Below are 13,784 nucleotides of genomic sequence, written 5' to 3'. Positions count from 1 at the left end.
GTCACAGGGACAATTTTTCAAAAGTGCCTAAGTGATTTAGGAGCCTGCATAGCTGCTTATGTGCAAAAATGTTACCCCTTGTTTCCCATGGAACATTCTGTGGGTGACTGGGGAACTTGTAGTTGTATGAGTGCTGAAGAAGTGAAACCTTAATGAAAAAGGGGAGGGATTTGTATTTAGACCATTGAATATGTTTCAATACCTGTTTCACAAACACACTTGCATGAAAACCTCTCTTTGTTAACCTTGTAATAGACAATGTGACTTATACAGGAAGTCCACCATCCCAAAAAGAAACCAAGACTTGCCTCAGATTTCTGAATGGAAAAACCCAACCAGCACCAATTGTTGGGGTTTGCTGGGGGCGAGGGGGCAGGCTTTTCAGGCCTTCTTTACACATCATAGACAATTAAGGACACAACCTTATTTTTTCTACCTGTCCAGGTTACTGATAGTGAAGATAAGTTTCCAGCTGGAGATAACACTTGTCTGTTATCCCTTTAGCCACTGAACATAGAATCTACCCTCTAGGTGACTAAGCAAGGTCTCTAATACAACCTTCCCCATCAATGTGTAAATGTTCTAGTAAATCTTTATATTGGGATAGCACCCAGGACTGGGACCTGAACAAACAGCAAAAAAGAGAGAACATGAAGCTGTCCACTTATTGCTTAAAACATGGAGTCTCCGTGAAATTCAGACTTTCCATCAGGTTTTTTTCCCCCTGTTGACTGCAGCCGTGCAGGAAAAGATGCTGAATTGATGTGAATGAGAGCAGGCAATTGATCTCTGTAAGGCAGGGGTGAGAATGCTGCAGGCAGCTCATGTGTCTCAGGCTGAGCACATAGGCCAGTCCACTTAGCTATGTTACTAAGAAAATAATACAGAAACAAGTGTTTTCTGGTGGGAGAGCCATGTCCCCTTTCTTGTAAACTCCTGTATTTTCCTTTACCCCTTCCCCCCTCTTGATGGGTGCTTATTTCTGTGCTTGGTTCATTGACGTTTTAGTGAGTGGGTGTTTGCCATTCACTTAAAGGAAGCAGACTTGAGTCTACCTTAGGCAACACATGTCTGAATGAGACTTGACAAGGTGCCTGTATCTGCCCCAATAAATTAGTCCCTCAAACTCCTATCCCCTTTCTACACTCTAGTCTAGACAATGCTAAGTATCAAAGCACCTTCTCCTGAGTATGTGCACTACCTTCTGCACTGCTGAAGCTGAGCAGTCTTTTGGGAATCCTGTCATGTTGTGACATTTCATAATGCTGCTTGCTGAACTGCTGACCGACGTGATAAATTGCATTTGTCTTGCATCCTCAACTATTTCTCCTGCACTCTGCCTACTAATCTATCTTGTTCAGGGCAATCGCTAACATTCCAAACCTTTAGGTAGTTTCCAAACCTCAACTTTAATAAAAAATTAAAAAAAAACATTCCCAGCCATTTCTTTTTCCTCCAACTAAGGAATTTCCCTGGCATGAGGATAAGGATTGGCAGCTTTAAAGAATCATGAACCAGAATCATGAACCAGTTTAGGTCTCAGAAACAAATGCTTCCTGGTCCTAAGGGAGCTGGGTTTCCCAGCTTTTGAGCCAGATCACCCCTGATCTTGGGAAGAGACTCTGAAATAAGAAATCTCTGTAAGGAGCTTGGCTTGCATGCTTATGCCTGCCAGCCTGACTTCTCCTTCAGTATGGAAGCTGGACCTGCAGAGTACCTGCTGTGCGGTCAGAGGAGGGTGACTGGAGTAGCCGTCACCTCCCTTTTTCCGTGTGCAGAGAGATCTGGAGAGGAGTGGTCCCACTCATTATGACTTACGCTCTGATAAGTGTTCGCTGCAGTACAGAATATGGAAGACTACAGTCCCTGACCCAGTGAGAAGCTTGCAGTCTAAGTTGGATACAACCTTATGTTCTACCGACATAAGACATGCAAGTTACATTGTCTGAGGCTCTAACCTGCATGTAAATCATAGTTTACTGTGTTTTAATGATGATACTGTCTGAGCAAGGCATGGCAATACAGCCATCCCAGACTTGTGCCAATAAACCCAAACCACGTCTGTCTGTATAGAGTGTACATGCACACACACTGCGATACAGGAATCATTTCCCGAACTGCTGCTGTGCAGCCACTACTGTGGCTGTATAACAGTGCGCAGCAATAGGACATCTTGGGAGGAACACTGGCTCTAAATGAAACTGCTGGGAGTATTTAGGTAGGAAAAACATGGTTACCCAAGTTGGAATTTGGGCCAGGACACTAGCATTCATAAGTTTAACTCTGCCCCCTGCACATGCACATTGTTTAGGCTCTTCCTCGTGGTCATGCAGCTGTGGACAACGTGGCATACTATCCTACAGATGATAGACTGTAAGAATATGAAGGAGCTGTGTTCTTCTACAGTTGTAGGTGTACATTCCAGGTGCACTTTAGTACTGCGTGTGTATTCTGTGACCTTATAATGAGATGAAATATAACTGAAATACTCACGAGAACAGAGTTAACGATGCTGTGACAACACCCTCCATTCTGATTTATGATTTGTGTAATAAAAATCTCAATATTGTATTGTTTTTTAATTTAATATCACGTGCTGGCTAATACTATTGTATGTCTCTGCACCCTGTCTGTGAGGATTTTATTCCTTGTTACATTTGTATATAAGATTCCAACATGCATCCTGAAGAAGTTATTTACATGGAGAGGGGTTATCAAAAGATAGAAAAACAACACAGCAGAGACTAAAATATAAACCCTGCAGGATAAAACACACTGGGCTATGGTCCCAGCTACATGTCACCACTGAAAATGGTGTTTTCAGTATTGCGACCCCTACATGGTCTGCAGCCCCTAATCCAGGGGGTTTGAAAAAGAATACAGGTTAGGTTCTTTTTCTTTGCCTTCTGTTTTTTGAGCACTTAGGGTTGAAGTTTTCAAGCTTTTCTCTGCAACCATGAGGGATTAGAACCTTCCTTTAAAAACAATAAAAATGAAAACTGAGGTTCTCATCTAATCACCCGTCTCCAGAAGCTGGGCTTTATGAAAAACACCAGAAAACAACTTGGAGAAGGATTTAACCCTCCAGAGAGAGACAGCTTCCAAAATGTTAGTGTTTTCATTCATTATTTGAATTCATCAATGAGGGTCTCTCAAATAAGCACTTTAGATGTAGCAATTGTCAGAACAATGCAAAAGATAGACTATTGCATTGCATTCTGAGTACTAACTTGTTTGTTTCATCTTGAACCTGTGTTCTGTATGATCATTAGAGTGCATTAGCCTGATTTTTGTCTTGAGAAACAGCTTTTCAGAAATAAGGAGAGCTGTTAGAGAAAGCTCTTTGCAAGCTGTTACTTCTGCTACTTTTCATCTCAAAGTAGGGATGAGGGATAGCTCAGTGGTTTGAGCATTAGCTTGCTAAACCCAGGGATATGAGTTCAATTCTTGAGGGGGCCACCCAGGAATCTGGGGCAAAAATCTGTCTGGGGATTGGCCTTGCTTTGAGCAGGAGGTTGGACTAGATACCTCCTGAGGTCCCTTCCAACCCTGATATTCTGTGAACTGAGGAGAGTCATGATAAAAGCTTGAGTTGGCAACATGGCATTTTGTTTAAAAAAGCATATTTGATGGGAAATGTCAGTTATGGGTTAATTAATTCCAGTAATTACTAGCCATAAAGCTAATCTTTGGGGGTTTTTACCCAAAGCAGTTTTAACTGAAGGAAGGATAAAGGAATTGTTGTCCCAAATGCATCCTGATAATTAAAATTGCCCTAGGAAGACTTTTTCAAATAGGAGGGGCTGTTCTCCTGGGGATCCTTGTGAGCCTTTAATAACAAATGACTGCCTCCTCTGGCTGCAAGAGAGAACAAACATCATTGGCCGTGACTGGCTGAGGTCTCCCTTGGAGGATGATCACAGGCCTCTTGAGGCATGTCTACACTGCAGCTAGGAGATGCTAGCATGCCAAAAATAGCTGTGTGAATGTTGCAGCATGGGCAGAGACTTGGGCTGGCCACAGGGTTGGCGGTGTTCTAGCACCGAGCCTCCTCTGGTGCTGTACTAGCCACACTGCTATTTTTAGCACACTAGCTCAAGCCCTGCCAACACAGGTCTGTCTGCCTGGGCTGGGAGGCCTGCTCCCAGCTGCAGTGTAGACGTATCCTTGGCGGGGCTGGAGAGCTGGGCTTCTGTTTAAAGATGCCCAGTTTTTCTGACTAGATCTGCACGTCTGTCTCTATGCCAAGGCCATCTGTGAGGTGGGAGTAAGCCCGAGCACAAACATATGGGAAGAGAATCTGTTTCTGGGGGGAGTTGGTCCTCAGACCCGCTGCGTAAAAAAATCTGTGTATGTCTCAGGGTTTTGTACTGGTGCTCATCACCATCATATCTGATCCCCATATGTGGCACCAGTTTACACACACTGCACTTTCCTTCCATCTGAGAAGGGCTGGTGTGTTTGTGGACATTATATGTTCTTTGTGAAGAAGACCCAGATAATTCTAGCCAGCTTCTCTGAATGTGAACATGTTTCACCTTACTTGTTCGTTGGCTGCAGCAACTCCTGCCTTTAGACATAGACAGGACATAAGGGACAGCAGTCCGGCATGGTAAAAGAGCTAGAGCAGGGGTAGGCAACCTATGGCACGCGTGCCAAAGGCAGCACGCGTGCCAATTTTCAGCGGCACTCACACTGCCCAGGTCCTGGCCACCGGTCCAGGGGCTCTGCATTTTAATTTAATTTTAAATGAAGCTTCTTAAATATTTTAAAAACCTTATTTACTTTACATACAACAATAGTTTAGTTATATATTATAGACTTATAGAAAGAGACCTTCTAAAAACGTTAAAATGTATTACTGGCACGCAAAACCTTAAATTAGAGTGAATAAATGAAGACTCGGCACAGCACTTCTGAAAGGTTGCCGACCCCTGAGCTAGAGAGTTGCTTATTCTTCTTCGAGTAGTGTCCCTAAGTGTGCTCCACTGTAGGTGTGTGTGTGCCCCCATGCTGCTGATCAGAGAATTTCAGTAGCAGTCTGTCCCACCTGCACATGCGTGGCTCCCCACCTGCCATGAGGCTCAGCATTCCTTCCTCAGTTCCTTCTCAACTACCCTGGCTAGAGACTCTCTGTTCATGGATCATTACCTCCCTACAGTTTTGCAATTTTAGCTTCATTTGAAGCCTTTTTTCTTTTTTGTACTTTGTTTTAGTTGGCCGTGCCAATAAAGAAAAAAGGGTTTGCCTCTCGCCAACCCCAGTGTGGGGGGACCTCCCTGGCTCTCCAGGCTTCAAAAAGGGCCTTAGCTGCAAAGAATCCATCCTAGTGATGGATGGATATTCACAGTACATTCACTGCCTGGGGGAAAAGCACAATCCACAAAAGTGTGATTGGTCCCAGCAGTTAAAACCCAGGTCCAGGAAGTCCTGCTCCTGGAGTCAGCCCTTCAACCCCGAGTCCCAGCGAGAGCTGTCACCACAGCCTTCTACACTGAAGGCAGGTGATCCCAAGGAGACGAACCACTTATTCAAGACCGCTAAGAAAAGGGCCATGAGTTCCCGTAGAGAGCCCCAATTGAGCTGGAAACGATCTCCTGCTCCATGGGTATAATTGGTACTGACAGCACCAAAGCTTCTAGAGTTGGTACCCAAAGCATGAGCTGACAGAGCAAGTTGCTCTGCCCAGAGACCTGATGGGCACAGGCAAAGAAGTACCAGTACTGCAGGGGCATGACAAGCATGGAAGATCTGTCCCGGGGAGGCTACATCAACGTGGTCATTGGCACCAGCACCACCCCATGACTAAGTCTCCGTCTCCGATTCCATGGGTGCCAGCCTCTCCGCGCCGACAGCCACTGGCACCGATGGAAATCAGCCAGTGCAGACAAAGGTGCGCAACAGATCTCTCAGTGTCTGATGGATGCAGTTCCCTATTGACACCAGGTGTACCGCCCGCCCCTTAACCTCCATGGTTTGGGCAGCCATGGTACTAGCCACCCGCCTCCTACCCTCAGTGGCCGTACTGGGACCCATGGCAGGCCCAGAGGCAACAAGCCTCCCAGGCCCTTGGTGTGGCATACCAGCAGGCAGGGAGGCAGCCTCCTTCAGCTGCAGGGTCAAAGGTGTCGGAACCTCCTGAGCTATTGGGGAAATGGAAACTGAGGCAGAGAAGGAAGAAACTTCTCATGCCCGTCTTTCATCATTCTCACCTGATGAGGCGGTGATGCCCCCTCCGCCATCCATGGTGGATGATTTTAAGTCATTCAAGGACTTAGATCGGAGGGTGGCAGAAGCCCTGCAAATACAGCTGCACCAAGTGACTGAGCCTCACCACAAACTGGTGGACATTTTACACTCTTCCACCCCTGCCAGAGAGGCCCTCCCAGTTAGTGAGGCACTCCTGAATCCTGCCAGAGTTATCATGGAATCATAGAATCTCAGGGTTGGAAGGGACCTCAGGAGGTCATCTAGTCCAACCCCCTGCTCAAAGCAGGACCAAACCCAACTAAATCATCCCAGCCAGGGCTTTGTCAAGCCTGACCTTAAAAACCTCTAAGGAAGGAGATTCCACTACCTCCCTAGGTAACCCATTCCAGTGCTTCACCACCCTACTAGTGAAAATGTTTTCCTAATGTCCAACCTAAACCTCCCCCTCTGCAACTTGAGACCATTGCTCCTTGTTCTGTCATCTTCTACCACTGAGAACAATCTAGATCCATCCTCTTTGGAACCCCCTTTCAGGTAGTTGAAAGCAGCTATCAAATCCCCCCTCATTCTTCTCTTCTGCAGGCTAAACAATCTCAGTTCCCTCAGCCTCTCCTCATAAGTCATGTGCTCCAGCCCCCTAATCATTTTTGTTGCCCTCCACTGGACTCTCTCCAATTTATCCACATCCTTCTTGTAGTGTGGGGCCCAAAACTGGACACAGTACTCCAAATGAGGCCTCACCAGTGCTGAATAGAGGGGAATGATCACGTCCCTCGATCTGCTGGAAATGCCCCTACTTATACAACCCAAAATGCCATTAGCCTTCTTGGCAACAAGGGCACACTGTTGACTCATATTCAGCTTTTCGTCCACCATAACCCCTAGGTCCTTTTCTGCAGAACTGCTGCCCAGCCATTCGGTCCCTAGTCTGTAGCAGTGCATGGGATTCTTCCATCCTAAGTGCAGGACTCTGCACTTGTCCTTGTTGAACCTCATCATATTTCTTTTGGCCCAATCCTCTAATTTGTCTAGGTCCTTCTGTATCCTATCCCTACCCTCCAGCGTATCAACCACTTCTCCCAGTTTAGTGTCTTCTGCAAACTTGCTAAGGGTGCAGTCCACACCATCCTCCAGATAGTTAATGAAGATATTGAACAAAACCGGCCCCAGCACCGACCCTTGGGGCACTCCACTTGATACCGGCTGCCAACTAGACATGGAACCATTGATCACTACCCGTTGAGCCCGACCATCTAGCCAGTTTTCTATCCACCTTACCGTCCATTCATCCAGCCCATACTTCTTTAACTTGCTGGCAAGAATACTGTGGGAGACTGTATCAAAAGCTTTGCTAAAGTCCAGAAATAGCACATCCACTGCTTTCCCCTCATCCACAGAGCCGGTTATCTCATCATAGAAGGCAATTAGGTTAGTCAGGCATGACTTGCCCTTGGTCAATCCATGCTGACTGTTCCTGATCACTTTCCCCTGCTTTAAGTGCTTCAGAATTGATTCCTTGAGGACCTGTTCCATGATTTTTCCAGGGACTGAGGTGAGACTGACTGGCCTGTAGTTCCCTGGATCTTCCTTCTTCCCTTTTTTAAAGATGGGCACTACATTAGCTTTTTTACAGTCATCCGGGACCTCCCCCAATCGCCATGATTTTTCAAAGATAATGGCCAATGGCTCTGCAATCTCATCAGCCAACTCCTTTAGCACCCTCGGATGCAGTGCATCCAGCCCCATGGACTTGTGCTCGTCCAGCTTTTCTAAATAGTCCCGAACTACTTCTTTCTCCACAGAGAGCTGGTCACCTCCTCCCCATACCGTGCTGCAGAGTGCAGCTGTCTGGGAGCTGACCTTGTCTGTGAAGACAGAGGCAAAAAAAGCATTGAGTACACTAGCTTTCTCCACATCCTCCGTCACTAGGTTCCCTCCCTCATTCAGCAAGGGGCCCACACTTTCCTTGACTTTCTTCTTGTTGCTAACATACCTGAAGAAACCCTTCTTGTTACTCCTAACATCTCCGGCTAGCTGCAACTCCAAGTGTGATTTGGCCTTCCTAATTTCACTCCTGCATGCCTGAGCAATACTTTTATACTCCTCCCTGGTTATTTGTCCAATCTTCCACTTCTTGTAAGCTGTTTTTTTGTGTTTAAGACGAGCAAGGATTTCACTGTTAAGCCAAGCTGGTCGCCTGCCATATTTACTTTTCTTCCTACACATCAGGATGTTTGTTCCTGCAACCTCAATAAGGATTCTTTAAAATACAGCCAGCTTTCCTCGACTCTTTTCCCCGTCATGTTATTCTCCCAGGTGACCTTGCCCATCAGTTCCCTGAGGGAGTCGACGTCTGCTTTTGTGAAGTCCAGGGTCTCTGTTCTACTGCTCTCCTTTCTTCCTTGTGTCAGGATCCTGAACTCGACCATCTCATGGTCACTGCCTCCCAGGTTCCCATCCACTATTGCTTCCTCTACTATTTCTTCCCTGTTTGTGAGCAGCAGGTCAAGAAGAGCTTTTCCCCTAGTTGGTTCCTCCAGCACTTGCACCAGGAAATTGTCCCCTACACTTTCCAGAAACTTCCTGGATTGTCTGTGCACTGCTGTATTGCTCTCCCAGCAGATATCGGGGTGATTAAAGTCACCCATGAGAACCAGGGCCTGTGATCTAGCAACTTCTGTTAGTTGCTGGAAGAAAGCCTCGTCCACCTCATCCCCCTGGTCTGGTGGTCTGTAGCAGACTCCCACCACGACATTACCCTTGTTGTTCATACTTCTAAATTTAATCCAGAGACTCTCAGGTTTTTCTGCAGTTTCATACTGGAGCTCTGAGCAGTCATACTGCTCTCTTACATACAACGCAACTCCCCCACCTTTTCTGCCCTGCCTGTCCTTCCTGCATCTGTCCCGCCGAAATGCAAGCAGATGGACAAAAAGTATTATGTGCTGGCAAAGGGCGTGGAATTTTTACTTTCCCACTTACCTACAAATTCCAACCTTGTGTATGCGGTTAATTCTAGGAGCCACCAATACCAGTTTAAATCCACCCCGTATGTCTGAGACAGGAAACATTTAGACCTGTTTGGCAGAAAAGCGTATTCATCAGCCACTCTTCAGTTCTGGGTAGCAAATTACCAGGACTTGTTAGCCAAATATAAATACCAGACCTATGTGAAACTAGGTTATTTTATTGATCAGCTCCCAGACTCCCACAAAGACAAATTTATGGCCATAATTAAGAGGGCCAGCTGGTGGCAAAAAGTCTCTCCAATCCTTATTAGATGCGGCAGACATGGTGGCACGTTCAGTTTCTAAGGCCATGATTGAGAAGGGCTTTGCGGCTGCATTTGTCTGGCTTCCCTAAAGAGATCCAAATCATGGTGGTGGACCTTCCCTTCGAGGGAACGAAGTTGTTCGCCAAAAAGGAAGACCCGTCCCTTCACACGTAGAAGGATTCTCAGGCGACTCTTGGATCCCTAGGGATATACATGCTGGCCTACAAGAGAAAATACAGCCCTCAGCCACAGTTTAAGCCCCGGTCATCGCAGTACACCTCTCAGTACTCATCACAGAGATCTTATGAGCGACAGAGAAAGAAATCTAAGTTTCCCCAAGCAAAAGCAATCGAGACTGCAACCGACTTCGTCTCAGCCCTCAACCTCGAAGTGGCAGTTTTGATGGGTTGGTCGAGGTGGCACTCTCCTTGCTACCTTACACTGGGAAACCCCACTCCTCCCTTCGGAGACTGGCTGACCCCATTCCTCAGCACCTGGGGAGGGATAACCTCCGACAAGTGGGTGTTGATATGCCATCCACTTCTCCTCCCATCCCCCTCCCAAACACCCTTCCCCATCCCTTGTCAGGGACCCTTCTCACAAGAGTCTACTACGTCAAGAGGTAACCATCTCAGCATTCAGAGTAGCAGCCTTGTTAGTATCTATCCGTACTCCTGTCCTTTCCATCTCAGCATAGGAGCTATAGAGCCTGTGCTGGTACCTCTCAGAGGCAAAGGCTTCTACTCTCATTACTTTTTGATACCAAAGAAAAAGGGAGGTTGGAGACCCATATTGGACCTCGGAGCGCTCAACGGTTATGTCAAAGTGCAAATGTTCAAGATGGTCACCCTAGCAGCGATCATCCCTGCATTGGAAGAAAGAGATCGGTTCTCGGCCCTCACCCTTCAGGACATATTTCCACACTTTTATCATAGCAAGTCACAGGCGTTACCTCAGATTCACGCTGGGCCAGGACAGCTACCAGTACAGGGCACTCCCTGTCGGCCTCTCATCGGTCCCAGGGTGTGCTCCAAGCTCCTCTCAGTTGTAGCAGCCCACGTAGGACATAATGATTTATCCTTACCTAAACAATCGCCTTCTCAGAGCACGGTCCTACACAGAGGCTCAATGGGTCACTCAGAAATGGGACTGTTTCTGAATCTGGGTCTACAGATCAGTGAACAAAAATCGACCTTAATACCAGTGCAGAGACTAGAATTCATAGGTGCTGACCTTGACTCCACTCAGGCAAAGGCCCTCCTCCCACATCACAGATTTCTCAGTCTCTCCTTGGTGATAGAGACAGTGCAATCCAGCCCCCAAACTTGGGCCAAGCATTGACTCCAGCTTCTGGGACACATGGCTGTGGACACATCTGTTATTCCTCGTGCCAGATTATGCATGAGATGCCTTCAAGCCTGGTTACATTCGGTTTACAAGCCAAACAGAGACAAGCGGGTCTCTCTGGTAGCTCACTGAAGGTTCATTTAGCAGCAATCGCAACCTTCCACCAGCAGGTAGATGGTTACTCAATCTTTTCCCACACAACTATGAAGAGGTTTCTTAAAGGCATAGCAAACCTCTTCCCACAACCCAGGCCCACACTCTCCAATGGGACCTCAATCTAGTGTTAAAAGGACTGACTAGACCGCCATTTGAACGCATGGCCACTTGTTCACGAACTCATCTTTCCATGAAGACGACGTTACACATCACCATCACTTCAGCCAGAAGGATAGGGCAGATAGCAGCCTTGATGGCACATTCCCTTTTACTGTGTTCTTCATTGACACGGTCACACTCAGAGCACATCCAAGGTTCACCCCTAAAGTGACTTCTGCATTTCACATGAATCAACCTATTCAGCTTCCCACAGTTTATCCCAAACCTCGTGGGGACAACAGGAAAGCCATCCTCCATTCGCTCAACATGAGAAGAGCCTTGGCCTTCTATTTGGATAGAACAAAGGCCTTTAGAAAATCTCTGAGACTCTTCCTCTCCATTGCAGAGAGATCGATAGATGCAGCAATCTCAGCACAGCGACTCTCCAGCTGGGTCTCTGGCTGTATTAAACTCTGCGGCCAACTCCATGCGGTAACACCCTCATCTTCAATATGCACGCATTCCACGAGGCCAGTCTCCTCATCGATCACCTTCTCCAAGGGTATCCCTATAACTGAGCTCTGCAGAGCAGCTGCCTGGACATCTGTGCATACCTTTGCAGAACACTATGCCATTCTGGGGGATTCGGCTACAGACACCCAATTCGGTGCCACAGTACTGTTCTTTATATCAGACTTGACTCTGAAGTCCCAGCCTCCAGTAGTGGGTACTGCTCAGGAGTCACCTACAGTGGAGCACCCATAGGGACAAGAAAAAGAAGTTACTCCCCTTGTGCCTAACAATGGTTCTTTGAGATGTGTGTCCCTATGGGTGCTCCACGACCCCTCCCCTCTTCTTCGGAGTTCCACTGTTTGACTGCAGTAGAGAAGGAACTGAGGTGGGAATGCCTGCACACACTGGCTAGCCTCGTGGCAGGCGGGGAGCCGTGCGGGCGGGACAGACTGCTATTGAAATTCTCCGGTCAGCAGCGGGGGGGGCGCGCACACACCTACAGTAGAGCACCCATAGGGGGACACATTTCGAAGAACTATCGTTACCGCGCAAGGTAACTTCCTCCCTTTGTAAAGGTCCAGATGAAACCGCTATGTCTAACGCTGTCGTGGAGCTGAGTCACAACTCCCTTGTACAGATAGCCCTGCGGCACGCAAGCCCTGTCCTTGAATTTGAAATGCTGCCCCTCAGCTCCTTACCCAGTGGTCTTCAATACAAAGCATGTGACCCAAGACTGGAGTGCTCCCTGGGGAGCAGTGTTTTAAAAGAGCCAGGTGCAGAGAGGGGCCGAGTTTATGTAGTTCTATAAAATATTGTAGAAATAAAACACTTCTAAGATCTTTTAATAACCTCTGAAATGAAACGTTTGAAACTGGCCCTTATAAACTCTTCACCAGCATTTAATTGCCTCATAAAACACGGCTAAAGAAAGGATTAAAGCACTTTCTCCTGCTTGCAAATCATTTTAACTGTTTGTGAGCCTTTCTGTAGCTGTTTCTCGCTCTCTTCCCCCATCTTTCATTATTTGTCACTAGTTTTGGCCTGTAGGACCTTAGCCGTCATTGCATTGCTTAGATGTGTCTCGGGCATGGTGGGCAGGAATCATTCCGGGAAGGAAGCCCTTGGGTTCAAGCTGTCTGAACGTTTGAAGCTCAGCACTCAAAGCGGGGTTGCAGGTTCTTCCCTTGAATAGGAAAGATGCCAATGCTCAGAGCTGAGCAAACCCCAGAAACTACTTCCTGCGCGGGGTTGGGACTAGCTGCCACAGTCAGATTATTCCCTGTGTTTTCACCCCCTCAAATGTGCTGGGTCGGGGGAAATGTGGGCTCTTTACGGACCCTTTCCAGAAGGTGTTCACAGACGCTCTGTGGGTAAGTTGACACTGCGATAAAAAAACCCAGCACCACGTCTGAGAGGCCAACTGAGTCGGGCTTGGGCTCTGGGGCTAAAAACGGCAGTGTAGGTGTTCGGGCTCTGAGACCTGCAGCAGACGCAGCTGTGCCGTGGGTCTTTGATGGCAGTGTAGATGTATTGGGGGCCTGGACTAGAGAGGGCTTCTGCACTAAATGGCTGACAATTCCAGCACACAACTGATCCTGTACCTGAAAGACCTGCAGCTCCACTGGCAAGGGAAGTTTAATGTGACAGGCAGCAGCCGTTCCTGAGTCAGTCACCCTGATCGCCCCACCCCGAACACATAGAGTCTCCTCACATATGCCGAGAACAAGCTCCTTAGACTTCTGAACTGCATTTTAGGTCACGCTGTGTTTGCTGGAAATGTCGTGTTCTCCTGACTTTAGTACTAAGAGAAGCTGCTCTGTGCTGTGTAATAAGTTCAAGTCCCTTGTCCTGGCCTTGAAGCCTGTGCAGATTTCAGTAACTGTCTGATAAAATGGGGCTGTTCCCATCACCTGTGTACTGTAAAATGTCTGATCCTTCGGTGCATCTTACCTAGCTCCTTGCCTCTGAGCTAGTTTGTGACACTGAGTGCACAAGCTGTGTGATATAAGTAGGATGTTCCTCTTATCAGTGTTATATTTGCCATCTTTCAATTTCACTGAGTGTCCCTTTGTTCTTGTATTACAGTAAAGTACAAATAGGAGCCCGTGATTTACCTTCCCTATCCCACTCACTTTTCTACGGAGCTGTTCGTGTCCCCTTATTCCTGTCCTCCCCAGAGTCTCCC

The 13,784-nt window shown here is 47.3% G+C and overlaps 1 protein-coding gene across 3 annotated transcripts in view; it reads left to right on the top strand.

Annotated features, from left to right (window-relative positions):
- HSF1 (heat shock transcription factor 1) overlaps positions 1 to 13,784 on the top strand; it is a 110,855-nt gene that overhangs the window by 71,170 nt on the left and 25,901 nt on the right. The gene's annotated exons all lie outside the window — the stretch shown is intronic.

The sequence above is a fragment of the Mauremys reevesii genome, linkage group 2 (assembly GCF_016161935.1).
Source record: "Mauremys reevesii isolate NIE-2019 linkage group 2, ASM1616193v1, whole genome shotgun sequence".
NCBI lineage: Eukaryota > Metazoa > Chordata > Testudines > Geoemydidae > Mauremys > Mauremys reevesii.
Note: the sequence above shows the minus strand (reverse complement) of the source record. Positions and strands in the feature narration are given on the sequence as shown.